At 43.7% G+C, this 17,477-nt stretch overlaps 1 protein-coding gene across 2 annotated transcripts in view; it reads right to left on the bottom strand.

Annotated features, from left to right (window-relative positions):
* The window catches only part of LOC122922236 (tight junction protein ZO-2-like), a 130,474-nt gene extending 114,843 nt beyond the window's left edge, over positions 1-15,631 (bottom strand). For both annotated transcript variants that reach the window (XM_044272809.1, XM_044272818.1), the window contains exon 1: positions 15,426-15,631. The gene's annotated coding sequence lies outside the window, so the exon portion shown is untranslated. The remainder of the gene's footprint in view (positions 1-15,425) is intronic.
* Between the last annotated feature and the right edge of the window lie 1,846 nt (positions 15,632-17,477).

Below are 17,477 nucleotides of genomic sequence, written 5' to 3'. Positions count from 1 at the left end.
CCAACGTTTCGGTCTATCCTAGACCTTGTTCACGGCCATAATGTCAGCTGCCAGAACTTTTTTATTTTCCTACGGCCCCCGATTCCCCTGCTGTCAGCACTCAAAGCTGCACTGAAATACACAGTCCAGACTGCTGTGTTGTTCTAACATAATGGAGAGGACTCATGTGCACATCTACAGCAGTCCTGACAATGTATTTCAATCTAGCTCTGAGCACTAACAGTGGGGGAACAGGAGGCAGTAGGAAAATAAAAATATTGTGATCTGGACTCCATATCTGCAGTGCTACTCATGTATTACTGTAGATAATGGTGCAAATGGTGTGTACATGTGCTGCTAGATCGCCACTAGCATGTCTACAATATACATTTTCCATAGCTGTGAAAAAACGATTTTATATATATGCAAATTAGGCTAGTAAGGAGCCCAAGGGGCTGTTATAAACGTTTCAGGAGCCCAGCCATGCCCACTGTGAAGGAGCCCAGCACCGCCCTGCATCCTCCGAATCTCCTCTTTGCCCCTCCCGACGTCACACAGTTGAAGTGCCGTAATCTCGTGCATGCCAGCTAGCGCATGCGCAGTTCGTTCCCTGAGGTTGATCTAGCAGCACATGTACACAGCTCTAGAGGCTAAAACTAGCTGACAGAATCCCTTTAAGGACCAGTAACATTTTCCCCCTTTATGTTCCAGCAGTCATAACTTTTTAATTTTTGCTCTTAAATTAAGTTTTTAGGAACCATTTTGGGGTATATATACTGTATTAAATAACTTTTATTAAATTTTTAGGGGGAAAAATTAAAATTTTAACATTATTTTGTGGATTTTATTTACGGTGTTCACTGTGAGATATAAATAACATAACTTTATTATATGCATTATTACAATGATGATAATGTCACATTTCTATATATTTTTATTATTAATTTTATTTCCTCCTGCAGTCTGTCAGTTAAACTGCATCTCCTCCTCCTCCAGACTGAAGGGGAGGGGGGCGGCTGCTTTAGCTGCTCATATCTCTAGAGAGGAAGCAGCTAGAGATATGGGCTTTGTCTTGTTTGAAAGCTGACATTCCAAGCTTTGAAGCAATACTAGAATCACATTATCTTCACTATATCTGAAGATATTGCTGTTAGAAATTGGGATGGCAGTGAATGCAGCTGAAAGTAAAAGCAGATTTTAGTGTGTTTATGCCCGACTAGATTTCTAACAGCGATATTTCCTGCTGATATTGCTAATGTTGTGATACTGGTCTTGTATAAAAGCTTTGAATGCCAGCTTTCAAATAAGGCCAGGCCCATATTTCTAACTGCTATCAATCTGGAGATATGAGCAGCTAAACAGCCCTCCCCCTCTTCCCCTTCAGCCCGAGCACACATCTCGGGGTGAACAGTTAAAATGGTTGTGCGGCCATATATATTGATGACTTATCCTCAGGATAGGTCATCGATATCTGATCGGCGGGTTCTGACACCTGGTACCCTTTTTAAGTGCTTTTCCCAAAACTGTAGCTGAGCTCGGGCAAAACTGTTAGGTGGTTAAAAGGGTTGGTCACCTTTTGGGGAGGGGAGTTGGGCAGCTTCCCAACTGGCTAGACCTGCAAAGGGAAGCATACTTACCTGCTCCCTGCCGTTGGGTCCTGACCCCTTCGCTGCATGGCCGCCACTTTAATACTGCGGCTACTGACAGGGCACAGTGGCGACCTTTCCCCCTTGCGTCATGTCAATTGGCCACATGACCCAAGGGGGCCAGGTCACCTCTACAGCCAGTCATTGGCTGCAGTGGTATCAAAGCAGATGTTGACAGCGGGGAAGTTGAATGAGGCAGCGGTGGCCAAGCAGCAAAGGAGCCGGGACACAGTGGTGGGGAGCAAGTAAGAATGCTTCCCTTTGCAGGTCTGGCCAGGAGGGGGGTCTGTCCAAACCCCCTTTCCCCCCAAAAAATGAACAACCTCTTTAAGTTATAATTTTTATTACAAAATAATGTATTCATTTTGCCATTTAAAGAAGCTTTCTAGTTTTGCACTGGAGTGACTTGTAATTTGCATCATAAAGGGGGTTTCCCACCTCAAACAAAAAATTTGAAAGTCAAACAAAAAATCGGAAAAATCTAATAAAAATTACTAGATTTGGTTGCATTACAGAAACTAAAAAAGGAAGAGGTGTGGATCCAGCATTGGAGAGATTTGCTGTTCCCTACAAGTTAAGCATTTTAATGCTATCATTGGACTAGGTCATGCAGGTGTGTTCAGCAGAAGAATGATGATTATTTCAATAAAAATGTGGAAGTAGTGAAAACAGCCATATAACTGGAACAGTACCTATCTATAATCAGCCACCCTCATCTTTCACCTTGGCTATTCATAACATCTCATTGCTCCAACATTACAATAACTTTAAATATTGTTTGAGAAGAGTTTTATTGAAAGAAAAACTAGAAATATAATTTGTCACTCTATACATTCCCAATCTTTTTTGTCTTAATGGCATTTTTGTGCACATCTCTGTTTTTAGTGCCTTTTTTTGCACCTTTTGGTTTTTGGTGCATTTTTTTTCCAGATGTTAGATGAAAGCGGAAGAAAAAAATGGAATACAGGCTGACCGACCACCTTTTTTTTGCAGTTGTACTGGAGCTGGAGGTGTGGCTGACTCCTGTTCGTCTTGCCCCCCTGACTAGCCTGTCTGCCCCATAGGCTGATTATAATTAGAGTAAGTACAAAGCTGTAGCCTGCTCTCATTGTATTTATTGGAAGCCATTTGGCACCAGGAGAGGTATAGAGTGGGCTCAGCATGCATGTTGGTACCTGCATCCCTGGATTTAATGGGGGTCGTTACAGCACCAAAAATGGTAAAAAGCAGAGTGGACCCAGCATGCATGTGGAACCTGCACTTCCTGAATTTTATGGTGGCCATTATGGCACATAACAGGTAGGATTTAGTGTTAGGGTCCCATCTTATAGAGATCGCCTTGACGTTTGGCAGACTGGCCCAAATAACTTTGCCAAGAATCTCAAATTTGCAAGATAAGGGTAGCATTAGCATCAGAATGTTTTCTATAATTATGGCTTTATTGTACTTAATTTGTGTTTGCAGTGTGCTGCTGCATTGTCTCTTTTTGTCCCCAAAAATGGAATACAGGACACACTAGACATTTCTTTTCATATTGCCTTTTTTTTTTGTTAATTAGGTGTTGCTGTTTCTTTTTAAATTGTCACTGGCTTCTTGTTGCACTTTGCATGACATGGATCTAGCTGTGGATTTAATGCAGAAACCACGGCAAGAAGGATTTCAGATCTTTACAGTGCAGTCTACATCACAAATTCAAATTTAAATCAATGGGCAGTTATGGTATGTTTATTATTTTATGTGGATTTCAGTCTGGAAAACATACCAAAATCTGCAGCAAAAAAAAAAAAAAAAACAACTAAAAAAGCTTGTACCCTATACTGAAATAACTGCACTGGATGGTCACAGATTTTTTTATAAAAATATTTGTGAGCTTCCTTATTTTACTTTATATAGTGCATTTAGCATTACCACAGTTTATAATCCATATATTCAGTGTCTGCTTTTGCATCCTGCTCTTATGACATGTCTGATTGACATATCGTAAAGATTGATTTAGAGAAAACTCACTTAGAGGGCAACTGTTAGGGCTCTTTCACACGAGCGGATGCTGTGCGTGGTATCCGCTGCGTGAAAGACAGCCAAGCCCCACTCTGGACAGCAGAGACACTGAGCATTAACATGATTGATAAGGCTCTTTGCCTCTTTGTGACCTTTTTGCTACAAAATCACAGTGACAACTTCATCTCACTGTGATTTTGTAGTAAAAAGATCACAGAGAGGCATTATCAATCATGTTAATGCTCTGTGTCTCTGCTGTCTGGAGCGGGGCTTGGCTGTCTTTCACGCAGCGGATTCCACGCACAGCATCTGCTCATGTGAAAGAGCCCTTATCTTTTTCTCTGATGCCATTAGAACTGTGTTTTAAGAAACTATATAGGAAGATGACCAGCAATGTTTTGCCCCTTTTAAACACTCCCAGAAGGGATACAAACAAAATTTTCTCTACCTCATGTTATTTCCCTGTCTGTAATGTCTAGAAGTGCACTAGAGATAAAGCTGGACAGGCCATGTGTTGCATGTATAGAGGCTGCCCATTAACCCTCTAACAGTTTTGCCCAGTAATGTTCGGGCTTTGAGAAAAGGACCCAACGTCTCAGCCCATACATTAGTTGGGCAACAGGGTAAGGGCTGTTTTAACCCTTCATATCCCACGCTGTATAGGCAAATATAGGCTTTAGAAATCGGGTCAGGAGTGAAAGCAGCTGAAACCTGTTTTCCAAACCTCAAAAGCTGATTTTTAAAGGCTATATCGCCTGATGTATAGCAGATAATGCTGCAATCCTGTCTCGTTTAATAATAGCTGATTGTCAAAGAAGCTTTCAAACATCTTTATCAGCTACACAGCCTGAGATATGAAGGGTTAAAGCAGCCCTCCCCCTTCAGCTGGCTGTAATCTCAGCCAGCCTGGAGGAGGAGAAGGGCCAGTCGGGGAACTGACAGCCTGTAGAAGAAGAGAAAAAAACATCCTCTCTCATGACCCCAGGGGAAGGACAACATGGAATTCTGTGCATGTTACCTATCTCCCTCCCCTCCATCAATTACCACCATTTCTGATTGTCACGAACCAGCGGGTGTGAACCCACTGTGCCACGTGTCCTACCCCCTCTAAGGGCGTTAGCTAAGTGAACCTCTCGATCTTCACAGTACCCCTGATGGTGGGGATAGAGTTGCCCAAGGGGAACACCAGGTCGCTACCTCTTGAGGAGGATAGGTAAACGAGGCAGCTTGTCCCGGTGGACCAGGAGGTACCTGAGAAAGGTACCAGAGGTACAGGCATTGTCAGCAGGCTGAGTTGTTACTAGGAGCAACAGTGCAGGACCAAAGGATGAGGTAGAGGCAAAGTCAGACTGGCAATAGGTCAGGGCAGGCGGCACAGGTACAGGTCAGGCAATCTGGATCGGCAACAGGAGAGTCAAGGCAAGCAGGCAGGGATCAAACGGGTAACACAAGTACAAGTCAGGAACACAAGCGGATATCAGGAACCTAAGCAGGACACAAGGACCTTGACACTGAGACATCTGGGAAGGGGGCTGAGCCACTTATATATGTGCAGGTGGGCTAGGATTGGTTGGAGAGGTCACATGATCCAACCCATAAAACACAGGAAGTGATGTGCACCGGCCCTTAAGGAAATGCTGCAGGAAACAAGCAGCAAGCGTGCTGTTGCCAGGGCTGAAAGGAAACACTAGCAGCAGATCACCGCTGAACATGGTGCCCAGGACCGCGGCGGTAAGCAGGGGAACAGCGGCGCACAGCAGCTGATGTTACAGTCACATATGGAGTCTTTTTTTTTTTTTTCCAGGAAAGGAGTGTGACCAACTAATTATCGTCAGGACCTCAGTGTCAAATAAGTCAAACCAAACACTAGTACCCCACACACAAACGTCAATAAAGGGGGTCATTCGCTAAGCTGAAATACGCTATCTGCAACTTCGCCCCACTCACGCCAGGTCTAAAATTGTGGCCATGGCGTGGGAAGTGTAGGGGCCAGTAGGCCCATCTCATTCATAATTTTCTATGCCTGTTTTAGGGGTAGACAATGGTCTAAATGTAAGACAGCTCGGAAGCTGTCTTACATTTAGAACTGGCGCTGGATTTGCCGAAGTTATAGAGAGGCCTGTGCCTCTTCATAACTCCGGCGGATCCTCCGTCAGCTTAGGGCTTTATTAAGATCGGCATCTAAAATGGCGGTCTTAATAAATGTGCCACAAAGTTTCTATTTTACACCGTTCCTCCTGCCTATATCCTATATTTGCCATACAATAAGCGGACCACTTCTTTAGCAATACCTGTTACACTCTACAGTGAAAGCAATAACGATTATCACTAGAGAGGAATCTATTAGCTCTCATGTGATTAAAATTGCAGTTTTTTTGTATCTTCCCCCTAAATAATGGAAGCTATTTAATTCACTACATGGACCCCCAATATGGTTCCTAATAAAGCTACACATTGTCAGGCAAAATTCTCCTACAGCTAAATTGAAGAAAAATAAAAGATTATGACTGCTAGAATATAGAAGGGAGAAAATGTTACTGGTACTTAACCCCTTAAGGACACAGGGCGTACCGGTACGCCCTATTTCCCGAGTCCTTAAGGACCAAGGGCGTACCGGTACGTCCTGACTTAAAATCGGCATTCCGGCGCCGCGGGGGTTAATCGGAACGGGATTTCGGCTGAAATCATTCAGCCGGCATCCCGTAACAACGCAGGGGGGGGGTCATTTGACCCCCCCGTATCGGCGATCGCAGAAAACCGCAGGTCAATTCAGACCTGCGGTTTTCTGCGTTTCCGGTCCATTCGGGTGTCCGGTGACCCGATGAACCGGAAAAAGACTGCGATCGGTGGCGTAATTATACACCACCAATCGCAGTCCGAGGATTTGAGGAGGCGGTGCTGGCCCTGGTGCTGAACACTGCTGTCCAGGGTGCTGATTGGTGCAGGGGAGAGAGGCGCGAGATTCAAACTTCCTGCGCTCCTCTCTCCCCTCCTCTTCCTGTTCTGCACGAGCACCCGGCAGCATCGTCCAGCACCAGCTCCTGTGTCCCCCTAATCGCCATCCATCACCCTCCTGCACCCATCGCCACCCAGGTAGGTTAGGGTCAGTGAGGGAGAGGCATCGTTAGGCAGGGAAAGAAGGGAAAAGTTAGTTAGGAAAAAAAAAAAAAAAAAAAAAAAAACTTTTAACTTTTACACAAAACTTTTTTTGATCCATCTATCAGACCCCAGACCCCCCCCTGCCACTTGCCCCCCCCTACCAGCCCCCCACCACCACCAGCCCCCCCACCCCCTCCACCCATCCCCCCACCACTCCCCCCAACCCCCCCCCCCCCCCACCACTAGCCCCCTCACCACCACTTTTTTTTCTGCGTTCGCTGACTGGTCGGCACTTTTTAGCGTCCGTCCACTGTTAGCGCATCGCCTGCCCCACCGCTGATCAGCGTTGTACCGCTAATCAGCAACTTTTTTTTTTTCCTAACACTTGCCCTTTTTTCCTTTTTTTAGTACGCGAACACCCGTTGCCCCCACACACACGCACATATAATAAAGTTTTACACACACGCACACCTACACGCACACACACCCATGGCCCGCCGGGTGTTCTCGGCCGAGGAGGCATATGCCCAGATTGCCTCCGACTCCGAGAGCCCCAGTGAGGATGAGGATGACCCCACATTCCTCTTATCATCAGCATCCTCCTCATCATCATCGGATGACGATGAGCCACCAAGGCGGCGGAGACGCCGCCAGGCGGAGCCAGGGGCCGCACATGCTAGGGATCCTGTGGCCCACCCTAGTACGAGCCGCCCTGGGGTTCGTACTGGTTTCCCGGCCCACCAAATAAGTTCACCGGAGACCCCTGCCGATGAACTTAGCTGGTGTCCCCCAGTGGACTTTGAGCCTGAGATTCCGGATTTCGCTGGCAATCCTGGAATCCAGATTCCCACAGTGGGGTTTACTGAAATTGACTATTTTAGTTTTTTTTTCAGTAACCCACTGGTGAATTTGATGGTGGAGCAGACGAATCTGTACGCCCAACAGTTCGTCGCTCAAAACCCAGGCTCAGTTTTGGCTAGACCCGGTGGCTGGACGCCGGTCAGTGCAGCCGAAATGAGGACATTTTGGGGCCTCGTGCTGCATATGGGTCTAGTCCAAAAACCCAGTGTCAGGCAATACTGGAGTGGGGACGTCCTGTACCAGACCCCACTGTACAGTATGGTCATGACACGCTCCCGGTTTGAGGCCATCCGGAAATGTCTGCATTATTCCGATAATGCAGCATGTCCACCCCGAGGTGATCCTGCCTATGACCGGCTGTATAAGATACGGCCTGTCATCGATCACTTTGGGGCCACATTTCAGCAGGCCTACGTACCTGGAAGGGAGGTCGCGGTTGATGAGTCGCTCATTGCGTTCAAGGGGAGACTCAGTTTCCGCCAATATATTCCCACAAAGCGAGCGAGGTATGGCGTGAAGCTATACAAAATTTGTGAGAGTACCTCAGGGTACACTTACAAATTTCGTGTGTACGAGGGGCGAGATTCCCGTATTCAACCCCCAGAATGTCCCCCCACTCTGGGTGTTAGCGGGAAACTCGTGTGGGACCTTATGTACCCACTGCTGGATAATGGTTACCACTTGTACGTGGATAACTTTTATACCAGCATTCCCTTGTTCAGGTCCCTTGCCGCCAGATCTACGTTCGCTTGTGGGACCGTGCGGAAAAATCAGCGCGGCCTCCCTGCCTACCCCCTCCAGGTACCTATCCCCAGGGGTGAGACCCGTGCACTTACCAGTGGAAACCTGTTGCTGGTCAGGTATAAGGACAAGAGGGATGTCCTTATGCTGTCCACAATCCACGGTAACGGCACCACCCCAGTCCCTGTGCGAGGTACCGCGGCAACGGTCCTCAAGCCCGATTGTATCGTCGACTACAATCGGTATATGGGAGGAGTTGATCTCTCGGATCAAGTCCTCACGCCATATAACGCCATGCGCAAAACCCGGGCATGGTACAAAAAAGTTGCGGTCTACTTGGTGCAGGTTGCCATGTACAACTCTTTTGTACTATCCCGAAGCGCTGGCAGCACAGGGACATTCCTCCAATTCTATGAGGCAGTCCTCAAGGACCTGATCTTTTCGGACCGGGAAAGAGCAGGCCGGAGTACCTCGGGAACTGGAGGCGCCCGGATCGTCCCTGGCCAACACTTTCCAGGTGTGGTCCCCCATACTGGAAAGAAGGGACGAACCCAAAAAAAGTGCAGAGTGTGTCGCAGGAGGGGGATACGGAAGGACACCACCACTCAGTGCGACACGTGCCCCGATCATCCGGGCCTCTGCGTTATCGATTGCTTCAGGGAGTATCACACTTCCATGGAGTACTAAATTTTTATAATCCCCAACAGTTCACTAGAGAACATAAAACACTATGGCTCTCAGACTTTGGAGACACGAAAACTATTTTTCTTTCCCCCAAAAATATTAGTTTTAGTGCAGGCATCCTCAAACTGCGGCCCTCCAGATGTTGTAAAACTATAACTCCCAGCATGCCCAGACAACCTACAGCCATCAGCAGGGCATGGTGGGAATTGTAGTTTTACAACATCTGGAGGGCCGCAGTTTTAGGATGCCTGCTTAGTGTCTCCAAAGTCTGAGAGCCATACATATTGGGCATCGTCGCGTGCGTAAAAGTCGTCGCTATAAAAATAACTTTTGACCAAACGCCTCGGATGAACGGTGTTAAAAATATAAAATAAAAACGGTGCCAAAACACCTATTTTTGGGCAAAATTTCAATTTAAATCCATTTTGCCGGTAATAAAGCAAGGGTTAACAGCCAAACAAAACTAAATATTTATTGCCCCGATTCTGTCGTTTGCAGAAACACCCCATATGTGGTCGTAAATGGCTATATAGCCGCACGGCAGGGCATAGAACGAAGGGAACGCCATACGGTTTCTGGAAGGCAGATTTTGATGGACAGTTTTTTTTTTGACACCATGTCCCATTAGAAGCCCCCCCTGATGTAGCCCAGACTAGAAACTCCAAAAAAGTGACCCCATCTAAGAAACTACACCCCTCAAGGTATTCAAAAGTTACTTTACAAACTATGTTAACCCTTTAGGTGTTCCACAAAACTAAATAGCGAATGTAGAAACAATTTTAGATTTTAATTTTTTTGTTACATTGCCTCAAAAAAGAGTAATATAGAGCAACCAAATATCAAATTTACCCCAAAAATAGTCCCAAAACAACAACCACCTTATCCCGTAGTTTCCTAGATGGGGTCACTTTTATGGAGTTTCTACTCTAGGGGTGCATCAGGGGGCTTGAAAGGGTACATGGTGTAAATAAACCAGTCCAGCAAAATCTGCCTTCCAAAAACCATATGGCGTTCCCCTTCTTCTATGTCCTGCCGTTTAGCCAAATAGTAGTTTACCACCACATATGGGGTGTTTCTGCAAACTACAGAATCAGGGCAACCCATTTTGAGTGTTGTTTGGCAGTTAACCCTTGTTTTACTCCTAGAAAAAATTGATTATATTGGAAAATTTTCCAAAAAATTGAAATTTCATAATTGTTTCTCCATCTGCCATTAACTCTTGTGGAACACCTAAAGGGTTAACAAAGTTTGTAAACCCAGTTTTGAATACCTTGAGGGGTGTACTTTCTTAGATGGAGTCACTTTTTTGAAATTTCTATTCTAGGGGTGCAACAGGGGGCTTCAAATGGGACATGGTATAAACAAAACCAGTCCTGCAAAATCTGCCTTCCAAAACCCATATGGTGTTCCCCTCCTTCTATGTGCTACCGTTCGGCCAAACAGTAGTTTACGACCACATATGGGGTGTTTTTGCAAACTACAGAATCAGGGCAACCCATTTTGAGTGTTGTTTGGCAGTTAACCCTTGTTTTACTCCTAGAAAAAATTGATTATATTGGAAAATTTTCCAAAAAATTGAAATTTCATAATTGTTTCTCCATCTGCCATTAACTCTTGTGGAACACCTAAAGGGTTAACAAAGTTTGTAAACCCAGTTTTGAATACCTTGAGGGGTGTACTTTCTTAGATGGAGTCACTTTTTTGAAATTTCTATTCTAGGGGTGCAACAGGGGGCTTCAAATGGGACATGGTATAAACAAAACCAGTCCTGCAAAATCTGCCTTCCAAAACCCATATGGTGTTCCCCTCCTTCTATGTGCTACCGTTCGGCCAAACAGTAGTTTACGACCACATATGGGGTGTTTTTGCAAACTACAGAATCAGGGCAACCCATTTTGAGTGTTGTTTGGCAGTTAACCCTTGTTTTACTCCTAGAAAAAATTGATTATATTGGAAAATTTTCCAAAAAATTGAAATTTCATAATTGTTTCTCCATCTGCCATTAACTCTTGTGGAACACCTAAAGGGTTAACAAAGTTTGTAAACCCAGTTTTGAATACCTTGAGGGGTGTACTTTCTTAGATGGAGTCACTTTTTTGAAATTTCTATTCTAGGGGTGCAACAGGGGGCTTCAAATGGGACATGGTATAAACAAAACCAGTCCTGCAAAATCTGCCTTCCAAAACCCATATGGTGTTCCCCTCCTTCTATGTGCTACCGTTCGGCCAAACAGTAGTTTACGACCACATATGGGGTGTTTTTGCAAACTACAGAATCAGGGCAACCCATTTTGAGTGTTGTTTGGCAGTTAACCCTTGTTTTACTCCTAGAAAAAATTGATTATATTGGAAAATTTTCCAAAAAATTGAAATTTCATAATTGTTTCTCCATCTGCCATTAACTCTTGTGGAACACCTAAAGGGTTAACAAAGTTTGTAAACCCAGTTTTGAATACCTTGAGGGGTGTACTTTCTTAGATGGAGTCACTTTTTTGAAATTTCTATTCTAGGGGTGCAACAGGGGGCTTCAAATGGGACATGGTATAAACAAAACCAGTCCTGCAAAATCTGCCTTCCAAAACCCATATGGTGTTCCCCTCCTTCTATGTGCTACCGTTCGGCCAAACAGTAGTTTACGACCACATATGGGGTGTTTTTGCAAACTACAGAATCAGGGCAACCCAATTTGAGTGTTGTTTGGCAGTTAACCCTTGTTTTACTCCTAGAAAAAATTGATTATATTGGAAAATTTTCCAAAAAATTGAAATTTCATAATTGTTTCTCCATCTGCCATTAACTCTTGTGGAACACCTAAAGGGTTAACAAAGTTTGTAAACCCAGTTTTGAATACCTTGAGGGGTGTACTTTCTTAGATGGAGTCACTTTTTTGAAATTTCTATTCTAGGGGTGCAACAGGGGGCTTCAAATGGGACATGGTATAAACAAAACCAGTCCTGCAAAATCTGCCTTCCAAAACCCATATGGTGTTCCCCTCCTTCTATGTGCTACCGTTCGGCCAAACAGTAGTTTACGACCACATATGGGGTGTTTTTGCAAACTACAGAATCAGGGCAACCCATTTTGAGTGTTGTTTGGCAGTTAACCCTTGTTTTACTCCTAGAAAAAATTGATTATATTGGAAAATTTTCCAAAAAATTGAAATTTCATAATTGTTTCTCCATCTGCCATTAACTCTTGTGGAACACCTAAAGGGTTAACAAAGTTTGTAAACCCAGTTTTGAATACCTTGAGGGGTGTACTTTCTTAGATGGAGTCACTTTTTTGAAATTTCTATTCTAGGGGTGCAACAGGGGGCTTCAAATGGGACATGGTATAAACAAAACCAGTCCTGCAAAATCTGCCTTCCAAAACCCATATGGTGTTCCCCTCCTTCTATGTGCTACCGTTCGGCCAAACAGTAGTTTACGACCACATATGGGGTGTTTTTGCAAACTACAGAATCAGGGCAACCCATTTTGAGTGTTGTTTGGCAGTTAACCCTTGTTTTACTCCTAGAAAAAATTGATTATATTGGAAAATTTTCCAAAAAATTGAAATTTCATAATTGTTTCTCCATCTGCCATTAACTCTTGTGGAACACCTAAAGGGTTAACAAAGTTTGTAAACCCAGTTTTGAATACCTTGAGGGGTGTACTTTCTTAGATGGAGTCACTTTTTTGAAATTTCTATTCTAGGGGTGCAACAGGGGGCTTCAAATGGGACATGGTATAAACAAAACCAGTCCTGCAAAATCTGCCTTCCAAAACCCATATGGTGTTCCCCTCCTTCTATGTGCTACCGTTCGGCCAAACAGTAGTTTACGACCACATATGGGGTGTTTTTGCAAACTACAGAATCAGGGCAACCCATTTTGAGTGTTGTTTGGCAGTTAACCCTTATTTTACTCCTGGAAAAAATTTATTATATTGGAAAATTTTCCAAAAAATAGAAATTTCAAAATTGTTTCTCCATCTGCCATTAACTCTTGTGGAACACCTAAAGGGTTAATAAAGTTTGAAAAAACAGTTTTGAATACCTTGAGGGGTGTAGTTTCTAGAATGGGGTCATTTTTGGGAGGTTTCTATTATCTAAGCCTCACAATATGACTTCAAACCTGAACTGGTCCATAAAAAGTGGGATTTTGAAGATTTCTCAAAAATTTCAAAATTTGCTTCTAAACTTCTAAGCCTTGTAACATCCCCAAAAAATAAAATATCATTCCCAAAATGCTACAAACATGAAGTAGACATATGGGGAATGTAAAGTCATCACAATTTTTGGGGGTATTACTATGTATTACAGAAGTAGAGAAACTGAAACTTTGAAATTTGCTAATTTTTCAAAATTTTTGGTAAAAAATGTATTTTTTTATGCAAAAAAAATAACTTTTTTGACCCAATTTTAGCAGTGTCATGAAGTACAATATGTGACGAAAAAACAATCTCAGAACGGCCTGGGTAAGTCAAAGCGTTTGAAAGTTATGAGCACTTAAAGTGACACTGGTCAGATTTGCAAAAAATGGCCCGGTCCTTAAGGTGAAAATGAGCCCGGTCCTTAAGGGGTTAAAGAGGACCTGTCACCCAAAAATGCAATGTAATCTGCAGGCAGCGTGTTATAGAGCCGGATGAGCTGAGCAGACTGATATATAGTTTTGTAGGAAAAGATTCAGTAAAACCTGTAATTTATACATTTATATCTTTTACTTTTTCTACTTCCTGTGAAAAACTATCGGTACAGGAGGGAGGGGTTATCAGTGAGTGACAGCTTTCTCTGTATACATACTTATACACACAATGCTGTCGGTCACTGATAACCCCCAGGTTTTACTGAATCTTTTCCCACAAAAATATTTATCAATCTACTCTGCTTCTTCTGTTCTACAACGTGGTGCTGTCATATTGTATTGCATTTTTGGGTGACAGGTCCTCTTTAAAGCTAAAATTAGTTATGTCACTAAAATGCACTTATATCACCTGAGTTGTGTGCTAACTATATTTACTTCAAATGTAAATTCAAAATCTACAATAAAAATGTGACATTTTTGGAGGGGTTTTCCAATTTTAATGTGACTGTTGGGAGGTTAAAGGGGTTTAGGGGCCTTTTATATTGATGTCTTATCCTCGGGATTGTGGGGGTCCTACTCCTGGCACCCTCGGTGATCTGATGTTTGAAGATACTGCTTCCTAGGCCTGTCCCATCATGTTCATCAGTCACATGGCCTACTTGCATCTCCGTGCCATTCAAGTGTATGGGCCTGAGCTGCAATGCCAAGCACAGCCACTATACAATGGATGGTACTGTACTTGGTATGCTATGAGGAGGCCGCAGTGCTCACTGGAGTACCATGACCTCTTCAAACAGCTGATCAACTGGGGTGGCAAGAGTCAGACCCCCAACGGTCAGTCAGAAATTGATGACCTATCCTGAGGATAGGACATCAATATAAAAGGCCTCCAAAACCCATTTAACCTCCCAACAGCCATATTAAAATTTGAAAAACCCTCCAGAAAATGTCACTTTTTTATTATAAATTTTGAAGTTATGTTTGAAGTAAATATAGTTGGCGCACAACTCAGGTGACAGAAGTGTGGTATATTAAATTCAAAAAAGAGACAAAACTGTTGAAAATACATTGAAATTCAATAGACATTGAAAATAATAATATATGGGAAAAAAAATCAATACAGTGATATTTTCAGTTCATTTTGATAACATAGAATGGCTAAAATTAGTTATGCCACTAAGGGGTTAAAATGTACGGTAGTTAAATTCGCAGACATAAGAAGTTGCTGGTAGACTAGTAGACTAGGCAATGGCTGCCTACTCTCTACACTGACTCCATAGATGTTTCACATGTTGTTTTGTGAATGCAAATATGCAACGTTTAGGCATAGAAGCATTTGTTAAGGGGTACAACTGCCATCATAAATGCCACACTATATCAGTTTAGCTATCAGCAAACCCTATGTGGAATTAGGATAGACTCCATAACATTTCCCGTCCAACCGTGGAATATCAGCCAGAGAAGCAAGCAGTGTATTCAGCTTGCATGTTGGAACCTGTTCAGTAATGTAGCTAAACCAGTTGAGTGCAGCATATTGTAAACCAAAGGAATATAAATAATACAAAGAAATACAATTTTTCATATTATTATCAAAGTAACAAAAAGAACTGAAACTGAAGTCATCTGTAAAGTCCTGTTTAGTGACTTGGTCCATTCTATAGATAGATAGATGATAGCCCTAACTAGGATCCACAGTCCACGATAACAATCACTTGTTCACAGTCCTATCACATGCCATAAATACTAAGCCGACAACATGCATACATTATACCAGTCCAATGACATTGTCACATCAGCACACAACGACCGGAACAGAGGCTTTACCTGAGGCCATGTTGACAGGTTTGTACTCACCTTGCAGTTCCTGAAAGTGTTTGCTGTCTATATTACAGCATGAAATAAACAGTCCAAAGTACAACAGGCGGACAGAAAGCAACTACCAAAGAATATCCAAAGATTTCTTTTTCTCTGGAAAAGTTTCCTTAGGGAGCCTTGCGATTTAAGGTTGGACTGGAAAGGGTGTGTGCTGCCTGAAGCAGCCAGGGTGGAGAATGGGAGCCAGGAAGCTTCCTGTTTGCAGAACAGTGTATGAGTGAGCGCACAGCTTGTGTAGAGGGGAGGTGTTTGTGGGTCATAGGTATCACTCCAACAAGTGCTCAGCAATTACTGTACTTCTTAACAAAAGGCTGCGTCTAATCAGCTTTCTGCAGTACAAACAATAGTAGCAATCAGAAACTCACAAGGTTGGCCATAATTGGGAAGACTTTACTAAAAAATGCCTTTTACCTGTAGGCACACGGGCGACGCCCAATCTTGTCGTAATGGCAAAAGTGATTAGATCTGGATGAAAAATAATTGTCAAATATAAGGTCCAACTGGTTACACGGTTGAGGAAATGATGTGGTTTCTTCAAAGACTTTTATAGAAAGACAAATATAATTAATTTGATGACTTAAAGGGAACCTGTCACCGGGATTTTGTGTATAGAGCTGAGGACATGGGCTGCTAGATGGCCGCTAGCACATCCGCAATACCCAGTCCCCATAGCTCTGTGTGCTTTTATTGTGTAAAACAAACAATTTGATACATATGCAAATTACCCTGAGATGTGTCCTGTCCCTGACTCATCTCACATACAGGACTCATCTCAGGTTAATTTGCATATGTATCAAATCATTTTTTTTACACAATAAAAGCACACAGAGCTATGGGGACTGGGTATTGCGGATGTGCTAGCGGCGATCTAGGAACCCATGTTCTCAGCTCTAGACACAAAATTCCGATGACAGGTTCCCTTTAAAGTGGAACTTATTTGTAATATATTGAAGGGACAGGGATGTTAAAGAGCACCTGTCACCACTCCTGACATGTCAGTTTTAGTAACTACTTGCATTTTCCATGTAATACCAATTCTGGAGAATCTATTCTTATGATTCGATGTTGTGCCATTCCTTTATTATTTTCTGCGAGTTTAAAAATAAGTTGCCAGCAGTCTGCAGTAAAGGTACTGCTGGGTGTTACCAGTAGCGGGTGTAAATTGTGTCCAATCAGTGCTGCTGGTGTTGGACTTTACAGGGACACACCCTCAAGTAGTAACATCCATCTGTACCTTTACTGCAGGCTGCTAGCAATTCATTCATAACTTCTAGTAGAAATAATAAAGGAATGGTACAACATAGAGCCGTAAGAATAGATTCTCCAGAATTGGTATTACATGGGGAATTTAAGTAGTTACTAAAACATGTCAGGAGAGGTGACAGATTTGTAATGTACTTTATTAGAGAAAGATGTAGCCACCAGTAGCCAGTAGCCAGAGCCCCCCATCATGTGCCAGCACAGTAGCCACCAGTTGACAAAAAAAAAAAACTACTTATACTTACCTCAATGTCAGCGATGCGACGCAGGCCTCTTCCGGCCTGTGTCCTGCGCTGTACAGCTCAGGGCTCAGGCCGCCTGCGCCGGCCTCTGCCTAGTGCCTGCAGCCTATCAGAGGAAGGGGAAGGGACACACCTCTCCCTCCCCTGCTGCACAGCCATCTGTATCGCTGTCCTGAGGACGGCGATACAGATGACTGGAGATGAGCGCTTCCACAATGGAAGCGCTCATCTCTGTGTCCACAGTCCTGACTCCTGCCTATAGTTAGTTGCGGGCCGGCGCCTCTAAGGACTCTATGGAAGCACCGGCCTTGCTTACTAGAGCGGTGGCGCAGCATGAGGGGCGCCGCCGGCTACTTAATCAACGTTTTTTTCTTTTAAACTGCACGGTTCCGGCGCCCCCTGCTAAATTGCGCCCTAGGCGGCTGCCTTAGTCGCCTTACAGGTGGCGCCGGCCCTGAACACAGGGTGCAAAGAGCCTTCTTAGCAATGCTAATAGCATTGCTAAGGAAAGTCTGTCTTCATTCTTCAG

The sequence above is a fragment of the Bufo gargarizans genome, chromosome 1, assembly GCF_014858855.1.
Source record: "Bufo gargarizans isolate SCDJY-AF-19 chromosome 1, ASM1485885v1, whole genome shotgun sequence".
Classification (NCBI taxonomy): Eukaryota; Metazoa; Chordata; class Amphibia; order Anura; family Bufonidae; genus Bufo; species Bufo gargarizans.
Note: the sequence above shows the minus strand (reverse complement) of the source record. Positions and strands in the feature narration are given on the sequence as shown.